General features: G+C 50.3%; 6 non-coding genes across 6 annotated transcripts; all 6 read right to left on the bottom strand.

Annotated features, from left to right (window-relative positions):
- Window positions 1-1,257: 1,257 nt before the first annotated feature.
- On the bottom strand, window positions 1,258-1,331 carry Trnaa-agc (transfer RNA alanine (anticodon AGC)). Its single transcript has one exon. It is a non-coding gene; the product is annotated as a tRNA-Ala (tRNA).
- Window positions 1,332-4,187: 2,856 nt separating this feature from the next.
- On the bottom strand, window positions 4,188-4,261 carry Trnaa-agc (transfer RNA alanine (anticodon AGC)). Its single transcript has one exon. It is a non-coding gene; the product is annotated as a tRNA-Ala (tRNA).
- Window positions 4,262-5,658: 1,397 nt separating this feature from the next.
- Trnaa-agc (transfer RNA alanine (anticodon AGC)) lies at window positions 5,659-5,732 on the bottom strand. The gene has a single exon. It is a non-coding gene; the product is annotated as a tRNA-Ala (tRNA).
- Window positions 5,733-8,577: 2,845 nt separating this feature from the next.
- Trnaa-agc (transfer RNA alanine (anticodon AGC)) lies at window positions 8,578-8,651 on the bottom strand. Its single transcript has one exon. It is a non-coding gene; the product is annotated as a tRNA-Ala (tRNA).
- Window positions 8,652-10,049: 1,398 nt separating this feature from the next.
- Trnaa-agc (transfer RNA alanine (anticodon AGC)) lies at window positions 10,050-10,123 on the bottom strand. Its single transcript has one exon. It is a non-coding gene; the product is annotated as a tRNA-Ala (tRNA).
- A 2,868-nt stretch (window positions 10,124-12,991) lies between these two features.
- Window positions 12,992-13,065, bottom strand: Trnaa-agc (transfer RNA alanine (anticodon AGC)). Its single transcript has one exon. It is a non-coding gene; the product is annotated as a tRNA-Ala (tRNA).
- Window positions 13,066-18,356: the final 5,291 nt, after the last annotated feature.

The following is an 18,356-nucleotide window of genomic DNA, read 5'->3' as shown; positions in this document are numbered from 1 at the left end:
ATCGAATCGTAGTTGGCCACAATGAAAGTGGCACGCATAACGTCGAAAATAGAGTTCAGACACCGCTCTGAGTAAGACGAACGTGTTGTCCACCTCTAGACTTCAATGACGTTAAGCCGTGATACCTAAGACAGATCTGCACTCGATGACACCACGATAACAGCCGGTCCCCACACTTACATCTTTCTCTCCTTATGACAGTATACATCATATCAGTCTGTGACGCTGGTTTTGCAACTTCTTGCGTGCGTTTATGTTCGCCGCGACCAACACTTACCATGCACTGACCACAAAACGTGGAGGAGCCGGGGCTTGAACCCGAGACCGTTCACACGCTAAGCGAACGATCTGCCAACTGAGCTTCAGCTACACACACGACCAAGCCTGGCTATTCTCCATTCTTTGCGACTCTGATGTGCACGGACACGATGGTTGGTTGGTTTGTAGCGGCGAAGGTACCAGAATACAAAGGCGCGGACACGTTCATATACACAAGAGTTCCAAGTAGTTTCGATGCTCTGGTATTACGAATGCAAATTCCGTCTGTTTTGAACGTCTTAAATTGAAAGGGCGGTCACAAATTGGTCCATTTCACTCCTTGTCCACAATCACACAGCACCAGAGGTAACAAGCACATCTCGAGCCCCATTGTGCTCTCCATTGTTCATGCCAACTCAGTGCCTCGCTCTTTGCTACTGCGTAAAACTCTTGTCGTCCAACTGCAAAACACTGGGACACAATAAGTTTCCGCGTCCCCTTTGCACTGATCGTACTACGAAACGCTCCCCAAACTTGGCAGTCACATATGCAGATGACTTTTCCGACTTTACACGACGCTCACGCTAGTGACAGCCTTATTTATAGTTCGACGTCGCGCCAAAGCGAATGAGCACATTTCGCCTACGGCTTAGGCCGCTCTTATAGTGTGGCTGCTCTGTGTGTGCAGGTAGCGAGGGGCTGCAAGCTTCCTGTGTTCGCACCTGTATCACCTGTGCTTCCTTGTCAGAGACAGACTATCGCAAAACATACAACTCACTCCATGAATTGATTGCTACGGCATCTGTTATCAGCAGTCACAACCAGCAACACCAGTAGCAGCCGACTGCACGCAAAGAATGGGAACGTGCAGTGGGATTTACGTGAAATCGGCGCAATTGTGGATGCTAATCGTTCGCTTGTATCTGCCTACACACCTCTGAAGGTTGGGAATTATTCCACTTGCATGGCAAGGTGCGCATGTAGGTGTGTTAAAAATTCTGGAGGCGCTGGGTATCGATCCCAGTTCCTCTCGCACGCTAAGCGAGCGCTCTACCATCTGAGCTACGCCCACCCCCCCCCCCCCCCCCGATAACTAGTAGTGCTACATACAGTCAAATCAACGTCACAGACCCTTGCACTCCCATTATTCCGCAGACAAACACTACTCTCTATGTATCAGTGAGGGTGTCTTTCAGGTTTCGTGCATTCTGTATCGAATCGTAGTTGGCCACAATGAAAGTGGCACGCATAACGTCGAAAATAGAGTTCAGACACCGCTCTGAGTAAGACGAAAGTGTTGTCCACCTCTAGACTTCAATGACGTTAAGCCGTGATACCTAAGACAGATCTGCACTCGATGACACCACGATAACAGCCGGTCCCCACACTTACATCTTGCTCTCCTTATGACAGTATACATCATATCAGTCTGTGACGCTGGTTTTGCAACTTCTTGCGTGAGTTTATGTTCGCCGCGACCAACACTTACCATGCACTGACCACAAAACATGGAGATTCCGGGGCTTGAACCCGAGACCGTTCACACGCTAAGCGAACGATCTGCCAACTGAGCTACAGCTACACACACGACCAAGCCTGGGTATTCTCCATTCTTTGCGATTCTGATGTGCACGGACACGATGGTTGGTTGGTTTGTAGCGGCGAAGGTACCAGAATACAAAGGCGCGGACACGTTCATATACACAAGAGTTCCAAGTAGTTTCGATGCTCTGGTATTACGAATGCAAATTCCGTCTGTTTTGAACGTCTTAAATTGAAAGGGCGGTCACAAATTGGTCCATTTCTCTCCTTGTCCACAATCACACAGCACCTGAGGTAACAAGCACATCTCGAGCCCCATTGTGCTCTCCATTGTTCATGCCAACTCAGTGCCTCGCTCTTTGCTACTGCGTAAAACTCTTGTCGTCCAACTGCAAAACACTGGGACACAATAAGTTTCCGCGTCCCCTTTGCACTGATCGTACTACGAAACGCTCCCCAAACTTGGCAGTCACATATGCAGATGACTTTTCCGACTTTACACGACGCTCACGCTAGTGACAGCCTTATTTACAGTTCGACGTCGCGCCAAAGCGAATGAGCACATTTCGCCTACGGCTTAGGCCGCTCTTATAGTGTGGCTGCTCTGTGTGTGCAGGTAGCGAGGGGCTGCAAGCTTCCTGTGTTCGCACCTGTATCACCTGTGCTTCCTTGTCAGAGACAGACTATCGCAAAACATACAACTCACTCCATGAATTGATTGCTACGGCATCTGTTATCAGCAGTCACAACCAGCAACACCAGTAGCAGCCGACTGCACGCAAAGAATGGGAACGTGCAGTGGGATTTACGTGAAATCGGCGCAATTGTGGATGCTAATCGTTCGCTTGTATCTGCCTACACACCTCTGCCGGTTGGGAATTATTCCACTTGCATGGCAAGGTGCGCATGTAGGTGTGTTAAAAATTCTGGAGGCGCTGGGTATCGATCCCAGTACCTCTCGCACGCTAAGCGAGCGCTCTACCATCTGAGCTAAGCCCACCCCCCCGATAACTAGTAGTACTACATACAGTCATATCAACGTCACAGACCCTTGCACTCCCATTATTCCGCAGACAAACACTACTCTCTATGTATCAGTGAGGGTGTCTTTCAGGTTTCGTGCATTCTGTATCGAATCGTAGTTGGCCACAATGAAAGTGGCACGCATAACGTCGAAAATAGAGTTCAGACACCGCTCTGAGTAAGACGAAAGTGTTGTCCACCTCTAGACTTCAATGACGTTAAGCCGTGATACCTAAGACAGATCTGCACTCGATGACACCACGATAACAGCCGGTCCCCACACTTACATCTTGCTCTCCTTATGACAGTATACATCATATCAGTCTGTGACGCTGGTTTTGCAACTTCTTGCGTGAGTTTATGTTCGCCGCGACCAACACTTACCATGCACTGACCACAAAACATGGAGGAGCCGGGGCTTGAACCCGAGACCGTTCACACGCTAAGCGAACGATCTGCCAACTGAGCTACAGCTACACACACGACCAAGCCTGGCTATTCTCCATTCTTTGCGATTCTGATGTGCACGGACACGATGGTTGGTTGGTTTGTAGCGGCGAAGGTACCAGAATACAAAGGCGCGGACACGTTCATATACACAAGAGTTCCAAGTAGTTTCGATGCTCTGGTATTACGAATGCAAATTCCGTCTGTTTTGAACGTCTTAAATTGAAAGGGCGGTCACAAATTGGTCCATTTCTCTCCTTGTCCACAATCACACAGCACCTGAGGTAACAAGCACATCTCGAGCCCCATTGTGCTCTCCATTGTTCATGCCAACTCAGTGCCTCGCTCTTTGCTACTGCGTAAAACTCTTGTCGTCCAACTGCAAAACACTGGGACACAATAAGTTTCCGCGTCCCCTTTGCACTGATCGTACTACGAAACGCTCCCCAAACTTGGCAATCACCCATGCAGATGACTTTTCCGACTTTACACGACGCTCACGCTAGTGACAGCCTTATTTATAGTTCGACGTCGCGCCAAAGCGAATGAGCACATTTCGCCTACGGCTTAGGCCGCTCTTCTAGTGTGGCTGCTCTGTGTCTGCAGGCAGCGAGGGGCTGCAAGCTTCCTGTGTTCGCACCTATATCACCTGTGCTTCCTTGTCAGAGACAGACTATCGCAAAACATACAACTCACTCCATGAATTGATTGCTACGGCATCTGTTATCAGCAGTCACAACCAGCAACACCAGTAGCAGCCGACTGCACGCAAAGAATAGGAACGTGCAGTGGGATTTACGTGAAATCGGCGCAATTGTGGATGCTAATCGTTCGCTTGTATCTGCCTACACACCTCTGCCGGTTGGGAATTATTCCACTTGTATCGCAAGGTGCGCATGTAGGTGTGTTAAAAATTCTGGAGGCGCTGGGTATCGATCCCAGTACCTCTCGCACGCTAAGCGAGCGCTCTACCATCTGAGCTACGCCCACCCTCCCGATAACTAGTAGTGCTACATACAGTCATATCAACGTCACAGACCCTTGCACTCCCATTATTCCGCAGACAAACACTACTCTCTATGTATCAGTGAGGGTGTCTTTCAGGTTTCGTGCATTCTGTATCGAATCGTAGTTGGCCACAATGAAAGTGGCATGCATAACGTCGAAAATAGAGTTCAGACACCGCTCTGAGTAAGACGAACGTGTTGTCCACCTCTAGACTTCAATGACGTTAAGCCGTGATACCTAAGACAGATCTGCACTCGATGACACCACGATAACAGCCGGTCCCCACACTTACATCTTGCTCTCCTTATGACAGTATACATCATATCAGTCTGTGACGCTGGTTTTGCAACTTCTTGCGTGAGTTTATGTTCGCCGCGACCAACACTTACCATGCACTGACCACAAAACATGGAGAAGCCAGGGCTTGAACCCGAGACCGTTCACACGCTAAGCGAACGATCTGCCAACTGAGCTACAGCTACACACACGACCAAGCCTGGCTATTCTCCATTCTTTGCGATTCTGATGTGCATGCACACGATGGTTGGTTGGTTTGTAGCGGCGAAGGTACCAGAATTCAAAGGCGCGGACACGTTCATATACACAAGAGTTCCAAGTAGTTTCGATGCTCTGGTATTACGAATGCAAATTCCGTCTGTTTTGAACGTCTTAAATTGAAAGGGCGGTCACAAATTGGTCCATTTCACTCCTTGTCCACAATCACACAGCACCTGTGGTAACAAGCACATCTCGAGCCCCATTGTGCTCTCCATTGTTCATGCCAACTCAGTGCCTCGCTCTTTGCTACTGTGTAAAACTCTTGTCGTCCAACTGCAAAACACTGGGACACAACAAGCTTCCGCGTCCCCTTCGCACTGATCGTACTACGAAACGCTCCCCAAACTTGGCAATCACCCATGCAAATGACCTTTCCGACTTTACACGGCGCTCACGCAACGCTCACGCTAGTGACAGCCTTATTTATAGTTCGACGTCGCGCCAAAGCGAATGAGCACATTTCGCCTACGGCTTAGGCCGCTCTTCTAGTGTGGCTGCTCTGTGTCTGCAGGCAGCGAGGGGCTGCAAGCTTCCTGTGTTCGCACCTATATCACCTGTGCTTCCTTGTCAGAGACAGACTATCGCAAAACATACAACTCACTCCATGAATTGATTGCTACGGCATCTGTTATCAGCAGTCACAACCAGCAACACCAGTAGCAGCCGACTGCACGCAAAGAATAGGAACGTGCAGTGGGATTTACGTGAAATCGGCGCAATTGTGGATGCTAATCGTTCGCTTGTATCTGCCTACACACCTCTGCCGGTTGGGAATTATTCCACTTGTATCGCAAGGTGCGCATGTAGGTGTGTTAAAAATTCTGGAGGCGCTGGGTATCGATCCCAGTACCTCTCGCACGCTAAGCGAGCGCTCTACCATCTGAGCTACGCCCACCCTCCCGATAACTAGTAGTGCTACATACAGTCATATCAACGTCACAGACCCTTGCACTCCCATTATTCCGCAGACAAACTCTACTCTCTATGTATCAGTGAGGGTGTCTTTCAGGTTTCTTGCATTCTGTATCGAATCGTAGTTGGCCACAATGAAAGTGGCACGCATAACGTCGAAAATAGAGTTCAGACACCGCTCTGAGTAAGACGAACGTGTTGTCCACCTCTAGACTTCAATGACGTTAAGCCGTGATACCTAAGACAGATCTGCACTCGATGACACCACGATAACAGCCGGTCCCCACACTTACATCTTGCTCTCCTTATGACAGTATACATCATATCAGTCTGTGACGCTGGTTTTGCAACTTCTTGCGTGCGTTTATGTTCGCCGCGACCAACACTTACCATGCACTGACCACAAACCATGGAGGAGCCGGGGCTTGAACCCGAGACCGTTCACACGCTAAGCGAACGATCTGCCAACTGAGCTACAGCTACACACACGACCAAGCCTGGCTATTCTCCATTCTTTGCGATTCTGATGTGCACGGACACGATGGTTGGTTGGTTTGTAGCGGCGAAGGTACCAGAATACAAAGGCACGGACACGTTCATATACACAAGAGTTCCAAGTAGTTTCGATGCTCTGGTATTACGAATGCAAATTCCGTCTGTTTTGAACGTCTTAAATTGAAAGGGCGGTCACAAATTGGTCCATTTCACTCCTTGTCGACAATCACACAGCACCTGAGGTAACAAGCACATCTCGAGCCCCATTGTGCTCTCCATTGTTCATGCCAAGTCAGTGCCTCGCTCTTTGCTACTGCGTAACATTCTTGTCGTCCAACTGCAAAACACTTGGACACAATAAGTTTCCGCGTCCCCTTTGCACTGATCGTACTACGAAACGCTCCCCAAACTTGGCAATCACCCATGCAGATGACTTTTCCGACTTTACACGACGCTCACGCTAGTGACAGCCTTATTTATAGTTCGACGTCGCGCCAAAGCGAATGAGCACATTTCGCCTACGGCTTAGGCCGCTCTTATAGTGTGGCTGCTCTGTGTGTGCAGGTAGCGAGGGGCTGCAAGCTTCCTGTGTTCGCACCTGTATCACCTGTGCTTCCTTGTCAGAGACAGACTATCGCAAAACATACAACTCACTCCATGAATTGATTGCTACGGCATCTGTTATCAGCAGTCACAACCAGCAACACCAGTAGCAGCCGACTGCACGCAAAGAATGGGAACGTGCAGTGGGATTTACGTGAAATCGGCGCAATTGAGGATGCTAATCGTTCGCTTGTATCTGCCTACACACCTCTGCCGGTTGGGAATTATTCCACTTGTATCGCAAGGTGCGCATGTAGGTGTGTTAAAAATTCTGGAGGCGCTGGGTATCGATCCCAGTACCTCTCGCACGCTAAGCGAGCGCTATACCATCTGAGCTACGCCCACCCTCCCGATAACTAGTAGTGCTACATACAGTCATATCAACGTCACAGACCCTTGCACTCCCATTATTCCGCAGACAAACACTACTCTCTATGTATCAGTGAGGGTGTCTTTCAGGTTTCGTGCATTCTGCATCGAATCGTAGTTGGCCACAATTAAAGTGGCACGCATAACGTCGAAAATAGAGTTCAGACACCGCTCTGAGTAAGATGAACGTGTTGTCCACCTCTAGACTTCAATGACGTTAAGCCGTGATACCTAAGACAGATCTGCACTCGATGACACCACGATAACAGCCGGTCCACACACTTACATCTTGCTCTCCTTATGACAGTATACATCATATCAGTCTGTGACGCTGGTTTTGCAACTTCTTGCGTGCGTTTATGTTCGCCGCGACCAACACTTACCATGCAGTGCCACAAAACATGGAGGAGCCGGGGCTTGAACCCGAGACCGTTCACACGCTAAGCGAACGATCTGCCAACTGAGCTACAGCTAAACACACGACCAAGCCTGGCTATTCTCCATTCTTTGCGACTCTGATGTGCACGGACACGATGGTTGGTTGGTTTGTAGAGGCGAAGGTACCAGAATACAAAGGCGCGGACACGTTCATATACACAAGAGTTCCAAGTAGTTTCGATGCTCTGGTATTACGAATGCAAATTCCGTCTGTTTTGAACGTCTTAAATTGAAAGGGCGGTCACAAATTGGTCCATTTCACTCCTTGTCGACAATCACACAGCACCTGAGGTAACAAGCACATCTCGAGCCCCATTGTGCTCTCCATTGTTCATGCCAACTCAGTGCCTCGCTCTTTGCTACTGTGTAAAAGTCTTGTCGTCCAACTGCAAAACACTGGGACACAACAAGTTTCCGCGTCCCCTTTGCACTGATCGTACTACGAAACGCTCCCCAAACTTGGCAATCACCCATGCAGATGACTTTTCCGACTTTACACGACGCTCACGCTAGTGACAGCCTTATTTATAGTCCGACGTCGCGCCAAAGCGAATGAGCACATTTCGCCTACGGCTTAGGCCGCTCTTCTAGTGTGGCTGCTCTGTGTCTGCAGGCAGCGAGGGGCTGCAAGCTTCCTGTGTTCGCACCTATATCACCTGTGCTTCCTTGTCAGAGACAGACTATCGCAAAACATACAACTCACTCCATGAATTGATTGCTACGGCATCTGTTATCAGCAGTCACAACCAGCAACACCAGTAGCAGCCGACTGCACGCAAAGAATAGGAACGTGCAGTGGGATTTACGTGAAATCGGCGCAATTGTGGATGCTAATCGTTCGCTTGTATCTGCCTACACACCTCTGCCGGTTGGGAATTATTCCACTTGTATCGCAAGGTGCGCATGTAGGTGTGTTAAAAATTCTGGAGGCGCTGGGTATCGATCCCAGTACCTCTCGCACGCTAAGCGAGCGCTCTACCATCTGAGCTACGCCCACCCTCCCGATAACTAGTAGTGCTACATACAGTCATATCAACGTCACAGACCCTTGCACTCCCATTATTCCGCAGACAAACACTACTCTCTATGTATCAGTGAGGGTGTCTTTCAGGTTTCGTGCATTCTGTATCGAATCGTAGTTGGCCACAATGAAAGTGGCATGCATAACGTCGAAAATAGAGTTCAGACACCGCTCTGAGTAAGACGAACGTGTTGTCCACCTCTAGACTTCAATGACGTTAAGCCGTGATACCTAAGACAGATCTGCACTCGATGACACCACGATAACAGCCGGTCCCCACACTTACATCTTGCTCTCCTTATGACAGTATACATCATATCAGTCTGTGACGCTGGTTTTGCAACTTCTTGCGTTCGTTTATGTCCGCCGCGACCAACACTTACCATGCACTGACCACAAAACATGGTAGGAGCCGGGGCTTGAACCCGAGACCGTTCACACGCTAAGCGAACGATCTGCCAACTGAGCTACAGCTACACACACGACCAAGCCTGGCTATTCTCCATTCTTTGCGATTCTGATGTGCATGCACACGATGGTTGGTTGGTTTGTAGCGGCGAAGGTACCAGAATTCAAAGGCGCGGACACGTTCATATACACAAGAGTTCCAAGTAGTTTCGATGCTCTGGTATTACGAATGCAAATTCCGTCTGTTTTGAACGTCTTAAATTGAAAGGGCGGTCACAAATTGGTCCATTTCACTCCTTGTCCACAATCACACAGCACCTGTGGTAACAAGCACATCTCGAGCCCCATTGTGCTCTCCATTGTTCATGCCAACTCAGTGCCTCGCTCTTTGCTACTGTGTAAAACTCTTGTCGTCCAACTGCAAAACACTGGGACACAACAAGTTTCCCCGTCCCCTTCGCACTGATCGTACTACGAAACGCTCCCCAAACTTGGCAATCACCCATGCAAATGACCTTTCCGACTTTACACGGCGCTCACGCAACGCTCACGCTAGTGACAGCCTTATTTATAGTTCGACGTCGCGCCAAAGCGAATGAGCACATTTCGCCTACGGCTTAGGCCGCTCTTCTAGTGAGGCTGCTCTGTGTCTGCAGGCAGCGAGGGGCTGCAAGCTTCCTGTGTTCGCACCTATATCACCTCTGCTTCCTTGTCAGAGACAGACTATCGCAAAACATACAACTCACTCCATGAATTGATTGCTACGGCATCTGTTATCAGCAGTCACAACCAGCAACACCAGTAGCAGCCGACTGCACGCAAAGAATAGGAACGTGCAGTGGGATTTACGTGAAATCGGCGCAATTGTGGATGCTAATCGTTCGCTTGTATCTGCCTACACACCTCTGCCGGTTGGGAATTATTCCACTTGTATCGCAAGGTGCGCATGTAGGTGTGTTAAAAATTCTGGAGGCGCTGGGTATCGATCCCAGTACCTCTCGCACGCTAAGCGAGCGCTCTACCATCTGAGCTACGCCCACCCTCCCGATAACTAGTAGTGCTACATACAGTCATATCAACGTCACAGACCCTTGCACTCCCATTATTCCGCAGACAAACTCTACTCTCTATGTATCAGTGAGGGTGTCTTTCAGGTTTCTTGCATTCTGTATCGAATCGTAGTTGGCCACAATGAAAGTGGCACGCATAACGTCGAAAATAGAGTTCAGACACCGCTCTGAGTAAGACGAACGTGTTGTCCACCTCTAGACTTCAATGACGTTAAGCCGTGATACCTAAGACAGATCTGCACTCGATGACACCACGATAACAGCCGGTCCCCACACTTACATCTTGCTCTCCTTATGACAGTATACATCATATCAGTCTGTGACGCTGGTTTTGCAACTTCTTGCGTGCGTTTATGTTCGCCGCGACCAACACTTACCATGCACTGACCACAAACCATGGAGGAGCCGGGGCTTGAACCCGAGACCGTTCACACGCTAAGCGGACGATCTGCCAACTGAGCTACAGCTACACACACGACCAAGCCTGGCTATTCTCCATTCTTTGCGATTCTGATGTGCACGGACACGATGGTTGGTTGGTTTGTAGCGGCGAAAGTACCAGAATACAAAGGCACGGACACGTTCATATACACAAGAGTTCCAAGTAGTTTCGATGCTCTGGTATTACGAATGCAAATTCCGTCTGTTTTGAACGTCTTAAATTGAAAGGGCGGTCACAAATTGGTCCATTTCACTCCTTGTCGACAATCACACAGCACCTGAGGTAACAAGCACATCTCGAGCCCCATTGTGCTCTCCATTGTTCATGCCAAGTCAGTGCCTCGCTCTTTGCTACTGCGTAACATTCTTGTCGTCCAACTGCAAAACACTTGGACACAATAAGTTTCCGCGTCCCCTTTGCACTGATCGTACTACGAAACGCTCCCCAAACTTGGCAATCACCCATGCAGATGACTTTTCCGACTTTACACGACGCTCACGCAACGCTCACGCTAGTGACAGCCTTATTTATAGTTCGACGTCGCGCCAAAGCGAATGAGCACATTTCGCCTACGGCTTAGGCCGCTCTTCTAGTGTGGCTGCTCTGTGTCTGCAGGCAGCGAGGGGCTGCAAGCTTCCTGTGTTCGCACCTATATCACCTGTGCTTCCTTGTCAGAGACAGACTATCGCAAAACATACAACTCACTCCATGAATTGATTGCTACGGCATCTGTTATCAGCAGTCACAACCAGCAACACCAGTAGCAGCCGACTGCACGCAAAGAATAGGAACGTGCAGTGGGATTTACGTGAAATCGGCGCAATTGTGGATGCTAATCGTTCGCTTGTATCTGCCTACACACCTCTGCCGGTTGGGAATTATTCCACTTGTATCGCAAGGTGCGCATGTAGGTGTGTTAAAAATTCTGGAGGCGCTGGGTATCGATCCCAGTACCTCTCGCACGCTAAGCGAGCGCCCTACCATCTGAGCTACGCCCACCCTCCCGATAACTAGTAGTGCTACATACAGTCATATCAACGTCACAGACCCTTGCACTCCCATTATTCCGCAGACAAACACTACTCTCTATGTATCAGTGAGGGTGTCTTTCAGGTTTCGTGCATTCTGTATCGAATCGTAGTTGGCCACAATGAAAGTGGCATGCACAACGTCGAAAATAGAGTTCAGACACCGCTCTGAGTAAGACGAACGTGTTGTCCACCTCTAGACTTCAATGACGTTAAGCCGTGATACCTAAGACAGATCTGCACTCGATGACACCACGATAACAGCCGGTCCCCACACTTACATCTTGCTCTCCTTATGACAGTATACATCATATCAGTCTGTGACGCTGGTTTTGCAACTTCTTGCGTGCGTTTATGTTCGCCGCGACCAACACTTACCATGCACTGACCACAAAACATGGAGGAGCCGGGGCTTGAACCCGAGACCGTTCACACGCTAAGCGAACGATCTGCCAACTGAGCTACAGCTACACACACGACCAAGCCTGGCTATTCTCCATTCTTTGCGATTCTGATGTGCATGCACACGATGGTTGGTTGGTTTGTAGCGGCGAAGGTACCAGAATTCAAAGGCGCGGACACGTTCATATACACAAGAGTTCCAAGTAGTTTCGATGCTCTGGTATTACGAATGCAAATTCCGTCTGTTTTGAACGTCTTAAATTGAAAGGGCGGTCACAAATTGGTCCATTTCACTCCTTGTCGACAATCACACAGCACCTGAGGTAACAAGCACATCTCGAGCCCCATTGTGCTCTCCATTGTTCATGCCAACTCAGTGCCTCGCTCTTTGCTACTGTGTAAAACTCTTGTCGTCCAACTGCAAAACACTGGGACACAACAAGTTTCCCCGTCCCCTTCGCACTGATCGTACTACGAAACGCTCCCCAAACTTGGCAATCACCCATGCAAATGACCTTTCCGACTTTACACGGCGCTCACGCAACGCTCACGCTAGTGACAGCCTTATTTATAGTTCGACGTCGCGCCAAAGCGAATGAGCACATTTCGCCTACGGCTTAGGCCGCTCTTCTAGTGTGGCTGCTCTGTGTCTGCAGGCAGCGAGGGGCTGCAAGCTTCCTGTGTTCGCACCTATATCACCTCTGCTTCCTTGTCAGAGACAGACTATCGCAAAACATACAACTCACTCCATGAATTGATTGCTACGGCATCTGTTATCAGCAGTCACAACCAGCAACACCAGTAGCAGCCGACTGCACGCAAAGAATAGGAACGTGCAGTGGGATTTACGTGAAATCGGCGCAATTGTGGATGCTAATCGTTCGCTTGTATCTGCCTACACACCTCTGCCGGTTGGGAATTATTCCACTTGTATCGCAAGGTGCGCATGTAGGTGTGTTAAAAATTCTGGAGGCGCTGGGTATCGATCCCAGTACCTCTCGCACGCTAAGCGAGCGCTCTACCATCTGAGCTACGCCCACCCTCCCGATAACTAGTAGTGCTACATACAGTCATATCAACGTCACAGACCCTTGCACTCCCATTATTCCGCAGACAAACTCTACTCTCTATGTATCAGTGAGGGTGTCTTTCAGGTTTCTTGCATTCTGTATCGAATCGTAGTTGGCCACAATGAAAGTGGCACGCATAACGTCGAAAATAGAGTTCAGACACCGCTCTGAGTAAGACGAACGTGTTGTCCACCTCTAGACTTCAATGACGTTAAGCCGTGATACCTAAGACAGATCTGCACTCGATGACACCACGATAACAGCCGGTCCCCACACTTACATCTTGCTCTCCTTATGACAGTATACATCATATCAGTCTGTGACGCTGGTTTTGCAACTTCTTGCGTGCGTTTATGTTCGCCGCGACCAACACTTACCATGCACTGACCACAAACCATGGAGGAGCCGGGGCTTGAACCCGAGACCGTTCACACGCTAAGCGAACGATCTGCCAACTGAGCTACAGCTACACACACGACCAAGCCTGGCTATTCTCCATTCTTTGCGATTCTGATGTGCACGGACACGATGGTTGGTTGGTTTGTAGCGGCGAAGGTACCAGAATTCAAAGGCGCGGACACGTTCATATACACAAGAGTTCCAAGTAGTTTCGATGCTCTGGTATTACGAATGCAAATTCCGTCTGTTTTGAACGTCTTAAATTGAAAGGGCGGTCACAAATTGGTCCATTTCACTCCTTGTCGACAATCACACAGCACCTGAGGTAACAAGCACATCTCGAGCCCCATTGTGCTCTCCATTGTTCATGCCAACTCAGTGCCTCGCTCTTTGCTACTGTGTAAAACTCTTGTCGTCCAACTGCAAAACACTGGGACACAACAAGTTTCCGCGTCCCCTTTGCACTGATCGTACTACGAAACGCTCCCCAAACTTGGCAATCACCCATGCAGATGACTTTTCCGACTTTACACGACGCTCACGCTAGTGACAGCCTTATTTATAGTTCGACGTCGCGCCAAAGCGAATGAGCACATTTCGCCTACGGCTTAGGCCGCTCTTCTAGTGTGGCTGCTCTGTGTCTGCAGGCAGCGAGGGGCTGCAAGCTTCCTGTGTTCGCACCTATATCACCTGTGCTTCCTTGTCAGAGACAGACTATCGCAAAACATACAACTCACTCCATGAATTGATTGCTACGGCATCTGTTATCAGCAGTCACAACCAGCAACACCAGTAGCAGCCGACTGCACGCAAAGAATAGGAACGTGCAGTGGGATTTACGTGAAATCGGCGCAATTGTGGATGCTAATCGTTCGCTTGTATCTGCCTACACACCTCTGCCGGTTGGGAATTATTCCACTTGTATCGCAAGGTGCGCATGTAGGTGTGTTAAAAATTCTGAAGGTGCTGGGTATCGATCCCAGTACCTCTCGCACGCTAAGCGAGCGCTCTACCATCTGAGCTACGCCCACCCTCCCGATAACTAGTAGTGCTACATACAGTCATATCAACGTCACAGACCCTTGCACTCCCATTATTCCGCAGACAAACACTACTCTCTATGTATCAGTGAGGGTGTCTTTCAGGTTTCGTGAATTCTGTATCGAATCGTAGTTGGCCACAATTAAAGTGGCACGCATAACGTCGAAAATAGAGTTCAGACACCGCTCTGAGTAAGACGAACGTGTTGCCCACCTCTAGACTTCAATGACGTTAAGCCGTGATACCTAAGACAGATCTGCACTCGATGACACCACGATAACAGCCGGTCCCCACACTTACATCTTGCTCTCCTTATGACAGTATACATCACATCAGTCTGTGACGCTGGTTTTGCAACTTCTTGCGTGCGTTTATGTTCGCCGCGACCAACACTTACCATGCACTGACCACAAAACATGGAGGAGCCGGGGCTTGAACCCGAGACCGTTCACACGCTAAGCGAACGATCTGCCAACTGAGCTACAGCTACACACACGAACAAGCCTGGCTATTCTCCATTCTTTGGGACTCTGATGTGCACGGACACGATGGTTGGTTGGTTTGTAGCGGCGAAGGTACCAGAATACAAAGGCGCGGACACGTTCATATACACAAGAGTTCCAAGTAGTTTCGATGCTCTGGTATTACGAATGCAAATTCCGTCTGTTTTGAACGTCTTAAATTGAAAGGGCGGTCACAAATTGGTCCATTTCACTCCTTGTCGACAATCACACAGCATCTGAGGTATCAAGCACATCTCGAGCCCCATTGTGCTCTCCATTGTTCATGCCAAGTCAGTGCCTCGCTCTTTGCTACTGCGTAAAATTCTTGTCGTCCAACTGCAAAACACTTGGACACAATAAGTTTCCGCGTCCCCTTTGCACTGATCGTACTACGAAACGCTCCCCAAACTTGGCAGTCACCCATGCAGATGACTTTTCCGACTTTACACGACGCTCACGCAACGCTCACGCTTTTTTTTTTTTTTTTTTTTTTTTCCTTTATTGTGATTTTAATACCTGTGACAAACAGGTAGGCCGGCAGCGGACCAAGTATGCCGCTCTTCGGCCTCAGAGTATACACAGAACAGAGATGAGTGAGATATAAAAACAATCAAGACGGCGGGGTACAAACAGTAGACAAAACAGAGTTAAAACGGAGTCGGTCACGTGCGTAGCACAATGGATAAAAGCGGAGAAACACGGTGCACAAACGCAGATGGCAGATGGCCACACGTGAACCAGCGGAGCACAAACGACGAAACACAAACACACTGCAGGAGAGTCGAGGCACAAACACATGCGATGGTCTTCGGCGTAGGACGATGAAAGTAACTGATGGAAGACAGCAGAGTCGTGGCCTGCCAAGGGGAAAAGGTGTGGGGAAGAGGAGAGAGAGGGGGAGGGGAAGATGCCAGTGGAGGAGAGGGATGGAGGAGAAGGGGGAGGGTAGGGGGAGTGGAAGCCCAAGGAGAAAGGGGAGGGGAGGGAGGGAGAGAAGGGAGAGAGGGTGCCCACAGGAAAAGGAGAGGAGAGGGAAGGTAAGGCTCAAAGTTGGTAGGAGGGGTAGATGGAGGGGAGGAGGGCATCATCAGGGAGGGGGAGTTGACGGAAGCCACCGAGGGAGAGGGTGTGGAGGGTGTAAAGATGGAGAGCAGGTGGGATATAGGAATGCAGGCGCGGCAGCGGGTTGGGGTGGGAGAGGATGGGAGAGACAAGAGGGTGTGGAGGATCAAGCTTGCGGGAGGTGTAGAGGATCCGTAACCGTTCGAGGAAAAGGAGGAGGTGCGGGAAGGGAATCAGGTCATAGAGGATCCGCGTGGGGGAAGGGAGACGGATGCGATAGGCGAGGCGGAGCGCATGGCGTTCTAGGATCTGAATGGACTTGTAGAAGGTAGGAGGGGCAGAGATCCAGGCGGGATGAGCATAGCAAAGGATAGGACGGATGAGGGACTTGTAGGTGTAGAGGATGGTGGAAGGGTCCAGACCCCATGTACGGCCAGAAAGGAGCTTAAGGAGGCGGAGGCGGGAGCGTGCCTTGGCTTGGATCGTCCGGAGATGTGGGTTCCAGGAGAGGCGACGGTCGAGGGTGACACCAAGGTACTTGAGAGTAGGTGTGAGGGTGATGGGACGGCCATAAATAGTAAGATAGAAATCAAGGAGACGGAAGGAACGAGTGGTTTTGCCTACAATGATCGCCTGGGTCTTGGAAGGATTGACCTTGAGCAACCACTGGTTACACCAAGTGGTGAACCGGTCAAGATAGGATTGGAGAAGGTGCTGGGAGCGTTGCAGGGTGGGAGCGAGGGCAAGGAAGGCAGTGTCATCGGCGTACTGGAGAAGGTGTAGGGGAGGTGCAGGTGGAGGCATGTCTGCCGTGTAAAGGAGGTAGAGAAGAGGGGAAAGGACGGAACCTTGGGGCACACCGGCGGAGGGGTAGAAGGTGTAGGAATCAGTGTTGTGGATGGTGACATAGGAAGGACGGTGGGAAAGGAAGGAAGCGACCAGACGGACATAGTTGAGAGGAAGAGCAAAGGTTTGGAGCTTGAAAAGGAGACCGGAATGCCACACACGGTCATATGCGCGTTCGAGGTCGAGGGAAAGGAAGATGGCGGAACGACGGGAATTGAGTTGTTCGGAGAGGAGGTGAGTGAGGTGAAGGAGGAGGTCATCGGCTGAGAAGGACGGCCGAAAGCCACATTGGGTAGGGGGGAGGAGGCGGTGTTGGTGAAGGTGCTTGTGTAGGCGGCGGGTAAGAATGGATTCCAGGACCTTGCTGAAGACCGAGGTAAGGCTGATGGGACGGTAGGAGGAGACAGCGGAAGGCGGTTTGTCGGGCTTGAGGAACATCAGGATCCGGGAGGTTTTCCACAGGTCGGGGTAGTAGCCGGTGGACAGGACCACATTGTAGAGCCTGGCCAATGTGGAGAGGAAGGAGGCAGGAGCTTCACGGAGGTGACGGTAAGTAACACGATCGTGACCGGGAGCAGTGTTGCGTTTAGGGCGAAGTGTAGCAATGATATCTTGAGTGGTGATTGGGGTATTTAGTTCTGTGTGTGTGATGTTGTCCAAGTACTGGAAGCCAGGAGCAAGCGGGGGGACAGAGGTATCAGTTCGATCACGGACATCAGGAAAGAGGGAATAATCGAACTGGGGATCGTCAGGGATGGTGAGGATATCGGAGAGGTAGGAGGCGAAATGGTTGGCCTTACTAAGGGCATCAGGGAAGGGGTGGTCATCATGAAGGAGAGGGTAGTAGGGAGAGGGTTTAGATCCGGTAAGGCGGCGGAAGGCTGACCAGTACTTGGACGAGTTGATAGGTAAGGTGGCATTAAGACGGGTGCATGTCTGTCGCCAGTCCCGGCGTTTCTTTGCCGTGAGTAAGTTCCTGATGTGTCGCTGTAGTTGCCGGTGGCGTCGTAGTGTGTCCTGGTCACGTGTGTGAAGGAAGGCACGGTAGAGCCGGCGGGATTCACGCAGGAGAAGGACGGCCTGTGGGGGTAAGGTGGGGCGGTGCGGATGGATGGCAATGGTAGGGACGTGGGCCTCCACGGCCTCAGACAAGGTCTGCTGGAGAAAGGAGGCAGCACGGGTAACGTCATCAGGTTGGTGGTAGGTGAGGGGGTGGCTATCGACCTGGAGAGCAAGGGAGTCCCGGTAGGCATTCCAGTTGGCACGGGAGTAGTCATGGACATATTTCGGGGGAGGGTCATGGCGCGGGTCGGGACGGGGGCGACGACCGTCTGATACAGTGAGGAGGACAGGGAGATGGTCACTGCCAATGGGATCAAGGACGTCCACCGCTATGCGGCCAAGCAGGGTG

Source organism: Schistocerca gregaria, chromosome 3 (assembly GCF_023897955.1).
Source record: "Schistocerca gregaria isolate iqSchGreg1 chromosome 3, iqSchGreg1.2, whole genome shotgun sequence".
Taxonomy (NCBI): domain Eukaryota; kingdom Metazoa; phylum Arthropoda; class Insecta; order Orthoptera; family Acrididae; genus Schistocerca; species Schistocerca gregaria.
This window is presented reverse-complemented; position numbering and strand designations above follow the sequence as displayed.